The 13,053-nt window shown below is 32.4% G+C and overlaps 1 long non-coding RNA gene across 1 annotated transcript; it reads left to right on the plus strand.

Moving 5' to 3' along the window:
- Nucleotides 1-280: 280 nt before the first annotated feature.
- LOC143078038 (uncharacterized) lies at nucleotides 281-5,578 on the plus strand. The gene is made up of 4 exons (XR_012979013.1): nucleotides 281-398; nucleotides 996-1,061; nucleotides 1,916-1,992; nucleotides 3,939-5,578. It is a non-coding gene; the product is annotated as an uncharacterized LOC143078038 (long non-coding RNA).
- Nucleotides 5,579-13,053: the final 7,475 nt, after the last annotated feature.

Genomic DNA, 13,053 nt, shown 5'->3' on the forward strand with positions numbered 1-13,053 from the left:
TTGGTATGCAATCTTACAGCTAATTTCTTAATGCATGTAGAATAAAATTTTGGTTAGCCTGCTTGCTTTGTTTTGTATATTGTACACTCATAAGGATAACACCCAATTAAATTCAAATATGATATACAGGTTAAACTATGCCAATATAAATTGTTTAAAGATGTCATTCTTATTTATAAAGCTTGTATAAACAATTATACAAACAAAGCAAGCAAGAAAACCAAAGTTTTACTGTGTAAGCATTAGGAAATTAGCTGTATAGGTTAACACAGAACTTGTTTCAATGTTTAACTGTAGTTTTATAAATAATTGCTATCATTTTTTCCAGCATGTTGTACTTTGTTTCTGAAGAAAATAAGAATAGATGTCAATGATGCAGTACTTGAAGGTGAAATGAGGTAATAAAATTGTTTAAAAGTAATCCTTGTATCTTCACAAAAGGTTCAGCATGTGTTTAGCAATAATACTATGATATACAGGTACATATTTGTCATACAAAGTCTTCACAAACAAGGATAGAGACTTATTGCTACATTCCCTGAGTCAGGTAGGCTAGAAAAATATATATTAGAGAGTCTTGTCCTTTTCACAAATTGCACCTATTTAAATTTATTTAAAAAATTATACTTAACTGTATCATAATAAAATTTTTGGTCTATGAAAAAATAATCATTTTAACAAAAATTATAAACCTTATTTGCTGTTTATATTGCTGATTCTTATTTTTATTCTCCATTTAAATAAGCTGAATCAATTTAATTGTTGTGTAAATAATTATTATTCTTACATAATCAAAATTAAATTTACTTCCACTAAATAGAAAATATTTTGTTAAACTGATAATGCCTTATATATTTAGTAAGATACAATGAAGGGAATTAATTGCTGTTTAAAATTTTGCAATTTAATTTTTATTACGGGCAAATATTTCAGCTTATTATAGATGCTGTTAGTATTATAGATCCTGTTAGTATTAATTAAAATTTATTTTACAGGTTAAATAAACAAGTAGAAAAGGGGATTTGCCAACATATTCAGAAAAGATGGAAACAACAGAAGATGTATGTTATCAGACCACATCAACCCACTTTAGTAAATTTTTTATTATCCCAAAAATGTTTGCCAAATAATTTATCCCTGTATTTCCCCAAAAAACTCCATTTAAGAAGATTCTATTTATACTAAGAACTATAATCAACTTTGTATTTATGCAATTGCTGAGCAATGCTATCTAACATCAAGACAGATTCAGATTCAATATTTTATTATAGTCTCACTACTTGAAATTCATATACAGTACATACAGAGTATATAAACAATATAAGACAGCCAATATACAAATATAAAACACAAGTAACAAGACATCTAACATAAGCGATATTTTCCATATTAACAAAGTTCCATAACTCATCAGTTAAAAGGTAAAAATTTGTCACAATCCGAAGTGCTGACATCCATTATTCCTGAGGTTGTGTAATCATTGTAATAAATCTTCCTTTCTCAATTTTATTCTTTAAAGAAATTTTATCAATGCAGACTGTTTATGAAAAGGTGTACAGAAAGCAAATGTTATATCAAAAATAATCATAAAGTGATTGCATATAATTGAACCCCTAGAAACTATTACTGGCAAAAATAAAAAGATATTTTTGCTGAATTGTTGCCAATGAAAATTATCTCTACTAGAGATCAAAGAACATAGAAGTAAACAGTATAGGTCAGCCATGATCACTCAAACATGTCAGAGTCAATATTTTATGTGCCCATAACTGAGTTATATTGTATAGTAAGTTACAAATGTTCCTCAGTTTTTTTTTTATCTTTTCAAAGCCAGATTTATTTGACATATTCCTTAGAATTAACCAGGGGAAATAGCAATTCAACATGACGTCATCAGAAACCTTATATTTTTCAGAGTGATGTAACACAGGCAAGAATTTAATTGAATGAAACAGCATCACTTCGAAAAGTAGCATGGAATTTTTATCACAGGTATTATTTAGACAAATAGATTAAAAAGTGTTTTGCCTTGTAAATCAACAACAACAGTTTCTCAATCAATATTTTAAAATTGTGTTTAAACGTTTTACTGAACTCTTTCAAACTAGCTATATATAGAATCGCCCTTTTTTTTTTGCAAAGGGGGGGAGGTTTTTTTTTTATCTGATAAACAGTCTGTTGTCCAGTTCCAGTCAAAAAGATTTGGGAATCTTAACTTAATACCAAAATTTTAATGCTTACAAGTGATTATAACATCAATTGGCCAAAATTAGAGCCAAATTTTTCTTTTAATTAGAAATATCTATGCAATAGGGAGAAACATGACTCAGAAACATTACTTTTCTATAACTTTTTATAAATTGCTTATTTCTTGACCCATTTCAATGTGATTTTATTCTTGAATTTCGGGGCTTCTTTCATGTGCTGAATCTAAACATGTATTAAGTTAAGGGATTTTGGGTCTCTTTTTTAAATGGGTCCATTGAGGGTCCAAAATTTAACTTTGTTTGATTTTATCAAAAATTGAATTATTGGGGTTCTTTGATATGTCAAATCTAACTGTCTATTTATATTTTTAATTGTGGGTCCCGTTTTCAAATTGATCTACACTAATAAGATACCAAGGGTCTAAAATTAAACTTAGTTTGATTTTACCAAAAATTGAATTCTTGAGGTTAATTGATAAGCCCAATTTAACTGTATATTTCAATTTTTAATTTTGGGTCCCGTTTTCAAATAGGTCTACATTAAGGTCCAAAGGGTCCAAAATTAAACTTAGTTTGATTTTTACAAAAAAAAAAAATTTAAGGGGTTCTTTTACATGCTGAATTTAATCATGTATTGTGATTTTTGGGCCCTGTTATCAAATTTGTCCATATTGAGGTTTAAAGGTTCCAAAACTGTTTAATTTCATCAAACCATTGAATTCCTGGGGTTCTTTGATATGGTCAATCAAACTGTGTATTTAGATTTTTGATTTTGGGTCCCATTTTCAAATGGGTCTACATTAAGTTCCAAAGGGTCCAAAATTAAACTTAGTTTGATTTTAACAAATATTGAAATCTTGGGGTTCTTTGACATATTGAATCTATTTAGAGTTTGGATATTGAACCATTTTAGCTTAATTGTCAAATGTTTAATCACAATCCAAATTCAGAGCTGTATCAAGCCTGGTTCTGGCTATGCAAATTGGTTAAGAAGAAATTATATGCCCAAGACCTATTATGGTATACAAATGTCCTCCGTCTGTCTGTCCAGTGTAAACATGTCGCACCATAACATTAGAAGGACTTTTCCAAATTTCATGAAACATAATATAGTTGTTACTTATAATGGTCAAAATGATCTGTATACGTTTTGATACAAATAAGATTAAACCTTTTCGAGCTACAGGACTTTGTAACTAAAACAGGGGGGTGGGTTTTTTTCACATGTCGCGCCGTATCTCAAAAATGATTTATGATGATTGCTTAAAACTGTACACACTTCTTAGTTATGTTAATCTAAAGATCTGTTTACTTTTTGGTGATGATTCAAAATGTTTATATTTTAGAGTTATTGAGTTTTCTGGTATAAAAGTGTTTTTTTTTGCACCTGTCGCGCTGTATCTCAGAAAATGTTGATGATTATTGCATAAAACTTATACACTTAAGACAAAGGGCGTATCATACACTCATGGCGCAGCAGTTTATTGAGTTCATGTCTGACATGTTGATGACCGATAGACAAACGGACAACAGTATGCCACAGTAGCATGTAAATGATGTATAAAAAGTGCATAAATAATGCACTCAAAAGTTAACCATGAAAGAAACAAAACTATCTTTTGAATTTTGTGTAAGCATCAATCATTAGGAAAAAATTATTTAAACTAGTAAAAATTGCTTATATCTAATATTTGATTAAGTTTGTAAAATAAAATACTTTCTTTTATTTAGAAATAATCCAGCAGTTTCCAGATTATGAATTTCACCATGTTAATGAGTTTTACAAGCAGTTAGGATGAGGTGTTTTTCAGAAGAAGAAATGAGTTCCTAGAATATGTATTCTAAAAGTTCCAAATCTGTTTATTGTAATAGATTACTTGAAATAATGAAGAAAATTATTACAACTGTTTTTCCACAAAATATAGAAGATGTCCTTCATTCACTGACAATGTAATTGAGTTCTAATAACCAGGAACAGAAACCTCAAGTATTACCAAAAGGTTCATTTGGTTCTTTTGTTGATTCATTGGAAAAGGCTGAATCTTAGCACCACAAAAAAAATGCTGTCATTCTAGACACAGACCATGTTGTATAATCAAGTTTATCAGATGCTTCCAGACACATCTGAGAATAAATATTATGTGACATCTAGCTGCAAAATAAAACTGATTTCAAGTTTTCTGTTAACCACTTTTGTTAATGCCAATTATTTTGTCATAGTCGCATCTCAAGTTGCATGTTTTACCTGTAACCTCTAGAAATGTATCCAACTGTTATACAAGTGAGTGGTTTAACTAGCTATAAAACCAGGTATAATCCACCATTTTCTACATTAAAAAAAGGTCTGTACCAACTCAGGAATATGAGAGCTGTTATTCATTCTTTTGACATGTTTTAGCTTTTGATTTTGCCATTTGATAAGGGATTTTCCATTGTGAATTTTACCTTACTTTCATTTTGACCAAATCACTACTTTCACTTTAAACAATTTGTTTTTTCAAATGTTTTACTTTTTTCAATATATATATGCAACTCATAGGACCAATTAAATAGTAAACATTTCAAAGAAAACAGTAGCCAGAATACTAAGGAAGAAATACCCCATATAATAATTGGGAACTATATTCAAAGGCCATGGAAAAAGGGAATTAATTGTGGTCTGAAGCCAACTGCAATGTTCTTTGTAATGTGTTTCCATAGCAACTGTTATTGATATTTATTTTGAATAATATTAGTTGTGTATCAAAACAATTCCTAATCAGTATGGTTTTACAAAGTTTAATAAGAAAAACTTTGAAATTGACAAATATAACCACTTATTTTCTTTTAATCTTCACAATGCAATTTCAAGTTTTGCCAAATTTCAGAAAATTTTGAACATTTTTTTTTTTTAAACAACAAAAAACACACAGCCAATTTTTTTCTTGGTGAAAGAGTAATATATGAAGATCATTTTGGAGGCATAACAAATAAATCTGACGTTGGGATAAAAAATAAAATCATTTTGAAATTTACTAAAAAATGCCTTTTTCAGCAGTTTGAAAAAATGCAAAATCAGCACTTTTCAGATACAAGTTTTAATGTTTTGAATGGGTTCAAGACAATGTCTGTTTACTTTAATTTGTTATTTCAGACCTTTACTTGTTCAGTATACCTATGATTTAGGCTAAAAATGTATATTTGTTAAAAATAATGAAAGTTGAAAAATGATGCATTTTGAGATTTTGCTACTCTGTTACTGGGCTTATATATATGGGACCTGTAACCATGGCAACCGAAACCCCAAAAACAAAAATGAAAGTTATTTTTGTTATCAGGGCATCATATGGGCTTAATATTGAAAAGATATTGAAAATCTGTGACATTGGTGTGAACAGTCCCTTGAATTTCTTTGGTTTTTACAGAGAATGACTCTTAAATACTAATAGTTTACGTATACACAAATTTATCAATTCTTTAACTTTTAGTCCTACGGCACCTTTTTATTGTATATTGTAAAATAGTCATTTACTTTTTGCGTTATGGATCATTGATTTTGTTTCCTGTTGACCCGGTTGATTACTAGCACGTGCCATTGAACTCAAGTATTTTAACTAAAACAGAAATTTTTAATTTACGCCATATATAATAGGTGCGGATCCAGATTTTTTTTAGATTAATATATATGCAAGTACGAGTGATTTTTTTTCGGAGAGGGGAGCTCAGATCAACATTTCTATATTTCTATATCTTTTATTTTTTTTACCATTTATCTTTATACTGAATCTTTGCCTGCCTTAAATGCATCAAATATTTGCCACTGGATGTTAAATAACCAAACAATCAATATGTTCTTTATATTTCATCATCTATATATTCTTTCTATCTTTATAAATGGTGACCTATTCTTATCCACATACATGTACATGGTAATTGAGACAAGAAAATACACAAATTTTAGAACTGTATGCTTTTAAAGAAATGCATAAGTCCGAGATTCTGCTCCAAAGTAGATCTTGTGAAAAAAAAGCATTTGATTATTGTCAATAAATTTTCCTGGACCGGAGGAAATAAGAGGGGAAGGAAATACAACATTCCGTTTAAAAAAACAAATATTGTTCATGCATGTATAGTATTCAAAAAAAATTTAGCCAGTTTAATATGTTGCTGAATAAATTCACAATAAGACGTTTTCGGAGAAAAATAAGAAAAAACATCCACAAATAATGTTTTTTGTGAGTACTAAATTTTGAAATGAAGAGATATCCAAATATAGATGTAACTACCATTATCGACATTAAACATATATTTGTACCTATTCTTTAAAAACACAGATCAGAAGTTTCACTTGTAAATCAATTTTAATATGTATTGTATTATAAACCAATATAACGTACTATTCAAATCAACATGCATGTAAATGTATTTTACATTAAAACTTTTGCAGAGACATTACACACAGGTGTCAATATTTACACCGCACCAATAAGTTGTCATTAATCACGTATGTCGACGTTTGTATTAATTAACGGCCGTTTTAGAAGTCAAATCAAGCTGTGATTAATTTCCTTTCTAGATAAGAAGTGGGGGGGGGGGGGGGAGGAGGGGGGCTGTGCCGCCGGTCGGTTAATCTGCCACTGTTGCATATGGGTAATTAGAAAATAAGCACAAGGATATATATATATATATACACTAATTGTTTGAATGAAAATCTTTATACGGTAGTACTTTATAGTTTTAACACTGTCTCGACACAGACTGAATGCAGTATCATGATCAGCTTCATGTACGTTGGCGACCTTGGTGGTCTTTAGACGCATCGTTGTGTAAAATGAATAATTGTTTAATGATATGTTGTACAGTACAAAGCTATGGTAATAGAAGCGATTCCGAGTTTAACAGAGTAATTAGGTCGAAAATAATAATAAAAAACCCAGCTCCAACGGTAATAGTAAAGTAGGACATATCAACAGAATACGGATTAAAACAAAAAGACGCATGTGTTAATTTTTGCTTTCGCTTCAATTCTATGGATTGTCTCGTTGGCAATTATACAACATCGCCTTTTGTTAGGTTATGTTTAAGATTTTTACGTTTCTGATTTTCAAATACGAAAAATGTGTTCACAAAGGGTTTACAACATTTTAAGGTTAAATGTATGGCAAACATGTGTGTGTATAATTACCATACGTCCTTTCATTTTATAGTTAATATAAAAAAATAAACTAATATTTATTAAAAAAAAGCAACATATATAGACGAATAATTTATTAGTTCCTCAACAAACTACAACAGTAATAAAGAACCAACAGAGGATTTAATCTTTAATTACTTTTTTTTATTATTATTTATTCGAGAGATATAATACAGTCAAATAAATATATAATTAATCTAAAATGCACTAATCAAGCAGAAGGGGCGTAACTCGTGGTATCATACCGACATACTGATCGGATCTAAACATGGACACTTTTGAATGTTAATTTTGAGATTTGATCTGTTTTGGTCTGACACGGTCTTAACGTGATCTAAACAGCAGTCTGATTTATCTTGACATGCCTTAACGGACTGATTTACCTAATGAGACTATCGATCGGAACGGAGACTTACCGATTTTACAAGTCTTGGCGTTTTCCTCTAGCGGTAAATCCAGTCAATTAAGATATGATCAGACCAAAATGACCGTTTCAGACTTAAATCGTGCTACTAATGTAAAGTTTCTATATAATTAATTTGGAAAGTAATCTTGTTAAAATATCGCTCTGGTCTTTTCCGTGGATGGACGTCGCCATGTTGTTGTTTTTGTTTACATAACGTTGGAATTTCAAATACCCGTATGTTGAACGCTAAGTGCAAAATGTGTCATGACGTCACTCAAACTGTTGTCTAAACGTCAAAACTGTTGTTGTTTTTGTGTCTTTAGCCAAAATTGTGTCGTTTCAAAACTATAAAAGCAAGCACGGCTAGTGTTCCAATTTAGTCTTGTTTAATCTGGGCACGACCTATAGCAGTAAATAAAGTTCCGGAAAGTTAATATTTAGATAGAGAAAGGTTAGAATCACAGTTTATTTTTGCTGAATTTCCTGAAAACATTTCCTGATTAATTTTAAAGAGAAATAGTTAAACAGATTTAAGCTGAAATTCAAGATAATTATTGTTGTTAGTCAGTTTGATGGTTTTTCCTGATTTTTAATATTGCTGTTAGTAAAACTGAGTTGTTTCATCTTTTGGTCAGAAAAGTTTAAATTAATAGTTGTCGTTTTAGTTTCCGCTGAATTCTCGAGTATAATCCTTGGGTATATATTTTCGAGGTTCAAGCTGTCTATATTATTGTATGTATTATAATTGAATGTGTCTTATGTCCATATTTCTTTGTTCCTAACCAGAGCTTTTCCAGTTTTCCCCATTTTTGCTACAGTAGATTCCAGAGAAGTATTTTGTTGAATCACTATTATTTCTTTATAGGTATAGGCAGCTGGAGAAGATAGAGGTTTTAAATAGTAATATAACTGTAAATATAAATTGTTAAAATCTGATTGTTATTGGGAATATTATTTATTGCCAAATTAAAAGAGTTATTAATTTTATATTTGCATTACGTTTTTATGAGTTCGCTTGGGTTATTCCGTAGTCGTTAAGAGATATGATTTACAAAGACCCCTATCTCAAATCTTGCTTGGGTTATTTCGTGCCCAAATCTATATTTGTCAAAGGAATTACGAACACAAACTAAAACAAGATATCATCTGCTGACAGTATCATAGACAGGAGTTCCAGTGTATAACAGCTATCCAGTTATTTCAATTGCATTATCTAGCTGACAAGCAGTTTAGCAGTATCTAAACAGAAAGAAGTAGGTTCAGTAAGACCCCTTTTTGGCCCCAAAATATAGCAGTTTTACAAAATTGTTAAAATGTAAACTTTTAGTTATTCATTAGACAGTAGAATGCTTCTGCTACATAAATATGGGCTGCTTTTGACAATACAATGCAAATTTATCCGGTACTAGCACCATTAAGTCATGCTAAATTACTGAAATCTTCATAATTCTAGCATTTTAGTTAAATTTTAGACGGTTTTCGTGTAAAACGAAAGTGGCCGCATTCGTGTTCATCCTTAATATTAAAACGTAAGTTGTATTTGATGACAATACATAACATATATAAAGGTTGAGGATGAACACGGATGCGGCCACTTTCATTTTTACCCAAAACCAACTGAAAAATGACATTTTTCGGCATATTTGGTAGATTTTTCATATTTGAGCTTGAATCGGATGGTTTTTAATGACTAAATCTGTTAAAATCTTCCACATAAACTAATGAATTCAAATAAAATAGACACTTAAGTGTTTAAAAAGTGGTCAAAGTCTTTCGTCAGATGAACTTGGAATTTGAGGCCAAAATCGGTCCTTACCGGACCTACTCCTTTGTAATATTTACAGACGGAAAATACACACTACACCCCATTTCCTGGCTCGTTACATTTCTGGTGGCAGCGATGGGATAGTTTCAATAGGAAAGAAGCTATCTTAACGGACCGACAGTAAGTATAATACAATTTACGGTACTAATTTTCTTGCACCAGATGCGCATTTCGACAATACATGTCTCTTCAGTGATGCTCGTGGCCAAAATATTTGAAATCCAAAGCTTATATAAAAGATGAAGAGCTATAATCCAAAAGGTCCAAAAAGTAAAGCCAAATCCGTGAAAGGAATCAGAGCTTTGCATGAGGAAGATACATTCCTTAATTTATAATAATTTCTATCATTTTGTAACAGTAAATTTTAATAACACAAAAAATCCGTATTTTCATGCCAGTACCGAAGTACTGGCTACTGGGGTGGTGATACCCTCGGGGACTAATAGTCCACCAGCAGAGGCATCGACCCAGTGGTAGTAATAAAATTTACGGTACTAATTTTCTTGCACCACTGATCATGGCAGAAAAAGACAATACACTGGACTGGACAGGCACAGACAAATCTGACCACGTGCTAACTCCAGAAGCAGAATTAATACCAGAAGGACGTGCCCATGGATCAAGACTCCCCATATCTGTACAGTAAGATTTTATTGACGCTTCCCCATCAGCAGAAGTACAGGTGCGGGTGAAAATGAGAGATGAAAGACAAGTTATGGGCAATATTAGACCAAACAAAAATGCAGATAATTTAATTTTAATGGAGGAACCTAATGGCGGGGCGGCTTCAGGAGATTGAACCGCCGCTGGTTCAGTGACTCGCGAGGAAGGGGAGATAAATTTTCAGGTTATTTTGCTGCCTCATCCGTACAAGAGCGTTTTGGTCATCAGCGTGAAAATTTCTCGAGTCCAGTTTTCACTAAGGGCCAAGTCCCTATGGACGTAGAGGGTGCAAGTGTTTTGCAGGGTATCCCCCAGGGTCCCCAATGGACCAATGCAATGCCATCCGGAGGCAAGCGGGTTAATCCATGGAAGGTCCGCACTGGTACGGAAGATCCCATAGAGTGCAATGGCCATGCACGGGAGTCTTCCAGGATAGTATCAGGGTATGAGGACGTACTTGGTTATCGCGATAATCAAGGGTTTTGCCAGGTTTCTAATGCAACAAATAATAGATATGAAAATAATTTAAGGACAAATCCTTTGATAATTTTGCGCATAACAGTAATAGTGCATATGCACGGGGTAATAAGAAAGCAGTGGCAACTTACGTTGGTTTAGGTAGTTGGGAAGACATATTGTACATTTTGAAATGATCGCTGAAATTATTGGGTGGGACGAAAATACAAAAGCCTTGGCTACATGCCTCAGAGAGTCGGCACAAGATATTTTGAGTGATTTGAGGCCAGATCTAAGACAAAGCTACGCACTTTTAGTTGCAGCACTCACCTCACGGTTTCAACCGAGCAATCAAGCAGAATTGTATAGAGCCCAAATGAAGGGTAAAAGTAGAAATAAAGATCAGTCATTGCCCGAACTTGCCCAAGACATTAAGAGAGTAACTAGGTTAGCTTATCCAACTGCTCCGATAGAAGTAAGAGAACAGTTAGCCAGAGACTGTTTTATAGGTTCTTTGAATGACGCAGATTTAGAATGGGCAATATTTCAGGGTAGGCCAAATTCTATAGAAGACAGTGAAAGAATGGGCCTAGAATTTGAAGCGTTTAACTCGGGACATAGGAGGAAGTTTAATAGCCGAGCTGCATTACGGAGGGATTATGAAGGGAGTCCTAAAATACACATGAATAGCATAATTGACAGATTAGCAAAAATAGAAAATAATCAGTCCCAACAGAAACCAAGTTTTAAATCAGAAGCTACCTGCTATTTTTGTTGAACCAAAGGACATTACAAAAGAGATTGCAGAAAGTTCCAAGAAATGAGAAACAGTGGCAAATACGTGCCAAACAATAGAACGGGAAATAAATGGTCACAAGGAACACAAACCGATACCAGAGGCCAGACTAAATCGGGAAACTTTTAGAGGCTAAAGCTGACGGTCTACCTTTAGCAGCCAATATTGAATTCAACGAAGGACCGCTTAAATCTTTCAAATTAAATGATGATTTAAACGATAGTCTATATTTTAAGTTAAAAATTAATGCGATGTCCTTTAATTGTTTAATTGATACAGGATCAAGAAAATTTTTATCACTCCCAGAATTTCAGAGACCAGATAAAATTTATGAAGGCATTCTTAACAATTAAAACTTGGTAATGGTGAAATTATTAAAACTATGGGCCAAGCCGATTTCGATATTAAAATTAATGGCAAAATATGGAAACAGCGGTTTGTGATCGCCGAAATTGATGCCCCTGCAATAATTGGTTATAATTTTCTATATTCTAAAACTTGTAAGCTTGATAGCTTCAGAACAGAATGTAATACTCCCCCTAACTCAGAAACTATTATAATGAGTAAAGTACTTGGGATTTTTAGTCATTAAATAGACGCAAAGTAAGACAACAGAAGAAATATCAGCCGCCAAGAAACTGCAATTTTCTTGAAAATAAAATTAGAAAGCAACCAAAACCAAAGTGGGAAGACATTTCTCTTGAGGGTAAACAGTTTAAAACATATTGGGCTCAATGGGATAGGTTAAGAGTTATACATGATCTCCTATATAGAGAGTGGATTTTAAACGTTCATGGAAATGTCCAACAATTAATTTTACCCTTGTGCTGGCATGTTCAAGTATTAAAATTGATACACGACGATCCTTAGGCAGGTCATTTTTGTATACATAGAACGCTAGCGAGAGTTTCGAGCAGATTTTACTGGGCAGGTTATTAAGAAACAATAGAAATTTGGTGTAAATGCTGTGAAATCTGTAGTGCAAGAAAGGGCCCAACGCGTCATCCTAGAGGACATATGAAACAATATTTAGTTGGAGCACCACTAGCGCGGGTTGCTATAGACATTCTCGGTCCTTTACCAGAAACAAATATAAATATACTTTAGTTATAAACGATTGTTTCAGTCGATGGGCAGAATCGTATCCTATGCCGATCAAGAAGCAGAAACTGTCACAAGAATTTTTGTCAGTGAATTCATAGCTAGTTTCGGTCTACCAAGACAAGTACACACAGATCGAGGGAGACAGTTCGAGTCTCATCTATTTCGTTCATTATGTCAAACATTTAAAATGGACAAAACAAGAACAACCGCACTCCACCCCTAAAGTGAAGGCATGGTGGAAAGGTTGAATAGAACAATAGAAGACATATTAAGTAAATTTATTGTAAAAGACCAACGAGATTGGGATTTTCAATTACCATTAGCTATGGTGGCTTATAGGAGTTCTGTACATGAAAGTACAGGATATTCCCCAAGCATGTTGATGTTTGGAAGGGAAATAGAGTTACCAGTCGATTTGTTGTA

Source organism: Mytilus galloprovincialis, chromosome 6 (assembly GCF_965363235.1).
Source record: "Mytilus galloprovincialis chromosome 6, xbMytGall1.hap1.1, whole genome shotgun sequence".
NCBI classification, from domain to species: domain Eukaryota; kingdom Metazoa; phylum Mollusca; class Bivalvia; order Mytilida; family Mytilidae; genus Mytilus; species Mytilus galloprovincialis.